The sequence below is a fragment of the Apis dorsata genome, unplaced genomic scaffold (assembly GCF_000469605.1).
Source record: "Apis dorsata unplaced genomic scaffold, Apis dorsata 1.3 scaffold_645, whole genome shotgun sequence".
Lineage (NCBI taxonomy): Eukaryota > Metazoa > Arthropoda > Insecta > Hymenoptera > Apidae > Apis > Apis dorsata.
The window spans coordinates 124,035-126,378 of NW_006263836.1; the positions used below are offsets into that span (position 1 = coordinate 124,035).

The window sequence follows — 2,344 nt, forward strand, 5'->3', positions numbered from 1 at the left end:
GAGCCCGTATTTTCAACGGAATCGTGCCGTTGAATGCGCGTTCCCTCGTTGCCAACCGGATATTCTTGCGTACAAATAAAAGCGCGTGGCGTTCTCGAGAGCCTCGGAAAAGCCGAGGAAACCGCCGAGGAAACCGGTGGCATCGATTTTTCTTTTTCTTTTTTTTCCTTTTCACCGCCGTAACCGCGCAACAGCTATTCGACACGCCTTCCACGATTGCGAAAAAAAGAAGTAAAAGGTAAAGGAAATATCGTTGACTAAACGATTAAACCGTCGATTCGTTTTCTCGCGAACGTACGATGCGAGGAGACAGAGAGAGAAAGAGAGAGAAGGTGAACGGTACGATTAAAGAAATTTTTTCGAAGCGAGAACAATGAGAGGCCTGCGTCGATGACGTGGAACATGCAAAAGAACATGCGTCTTGCGGGGACTCGGGTATCCCCCGGCTGAAAGCGGCGCCGCGTAATACTCTCTCCAAAAGTAGTCCAAGTGAATAATGACTCCGTACAATGGAGTTTCGAGACCTTTTCCTCTCTCTCTCTCTCTCTCTCTTTGTCTTTCTCTTTGCGCAACAAGGGCTTAAACTTTGCGCGCAATCTTGCCGCCCGTATTTACCTTTCTCGAGCACATTAGCGACTCGCGTACGAATTTCCGCGGTTTCGGTCGGCTTCTTTAAAGTTTTCGAGCCGGGGCGACCGGTCACACGGCTCCAGCTTCCACGACGAAATTATTCAGGCGCCGGCGTCGTTACAATTTCACTGAAGGAATCGAGAGAGAGAGAGACAGAGAGAAGAGACACACGCGTGTTAAGGCGTGGCGCCCGCAAAGGCAAGATTCATAAAGCGGTTTCGAAGCGAGGGAGAGGGTGAACGCCGCGAAGAGGAAAACGCGTTGGAAAACTTGGAGCGAATAATAACACGAGCGTTCCATCTCGAAGGGAGAGGCCACTTTCTCCGATTCTGGCCTCCAATCGCTTTCCACCCTCGAGTTCCTCGAGCGAAACGGCGAGAAACTTGGTTCCCGATGCGCGTATCCGCACCGACCCAGAGCACTGTTTTTTCTTAAAAAAAGAAAAAAAAACCAAGTCGCGTTTTAAGGTGAACGCTCTCCTTCAATCGGCTGAATTCTCTCTCTCTCTCTCTCTCTCTCTCTCTCCATCCCTTTTTACTCGAGGGTAACGCTAAGTGCGGGCAAAATTTCAACCCGAACCTCGATGAAAGTCGATTCGGCTTCGAATCGATTCGACCGGATTCAATTTGATCCGTGAGGCGACGAATAAAAGAGCCCGGGGCCTCGTGGAGAGCCCCCGATCGTGAACGATAAATCATCGTGAGGATGTGAACGGCGTCGTTGATCGAATTCTTATGAATCGCGCGATTCTTGCCCGGGCTGATACAGATTACCACCACCCCGCCTCGATCGGATACCGAGTATTTCTTATACCAGAGAAGATCCATCGAATCACGGTCCAATCGGGTCCTCCTCCGATCCGAGTTAGTCGGATATTCGACCTCGTTCCCTTTCCAAACCTCTCTCTCTCTCTCTCTCTCTCTCGCCATTTGTCTTCCACCACCGGCGAAAGACTTTTTCTCTCTCTCTCTCTCTCTCTTTCCTTTGCTTATTCGAGGCCGCGCGCACACCGACCCGACACGAACGAAATCATAAAAGTTTTAGCCTACAACTCGGTGACGCGAGCTCAGGAAAGAAGCTTTTCGGTGTTAGTCGTTCCGTAACGCTTCCAGTCGTTTGTGTTCCCATCTTGTTCTCGTCTATACGTATCCTTCACGCGCCCAAAGCCCCTCAAAGCTTCCCGCTACGTGTTCCTGCTATACGAGTGTGGACGCGTGCCTCACACGCATAGATGAGTGTGTGTGAGGGCTGTGCCTCCAGTCCGTCGGCCATTAGCAGCAGCCGTCGGTCCTGAAAATCAGAAAACTTCTCGAAACTGATTCCACCCCTCTCTTTCCCTCTCCCTCTCTCTCGAACCAATTACTTCCCTCCTCGCGAATTTATCGCACACCGCCTCGATATTAATCGCGCCTTCGACGCGCCGTTCGTTAAGCGCTGTTCTTTTTCTTCTCCTCTTTTTTTTTTTTTAGAGTTCTCGTTTTTTCGAGCTCAAATTTTGAATTTCGCGCGAGAACAATTCACGGAAAATTCGATAACGATTCTACGATTCTTTCGTCCTCGCGATCGTTGAAAAATCGATCTTTCGATGCCAGGGAGGAGGGGGATTTATATCGTTTCGCAGGGGAGGGAGACTGATCGGTCGAGCGATTCTTTCTATAGGAGGGGTGGGAGGAGGATGGTGAAAACGAGAGGGAGGGGAAAAAGAAGGGGATGC

At 50.3% G+C, this 2,344-nt stretch overlaps 1 protein-coding gene across 1 annotated transcript in view; it reads left to right on the plus strand.

Annotated features, from left to right (window-relative positions):
* The window catches only part of LOC102676198 (protein O-mannosyl-transferase TMTC2), a 99,716-nt gene that overhangs the window by 92,961 nt on the left and 4,411 nt on the right, over positions 1-2,344 (plus strand). The window lies entirely within an intron of this gene.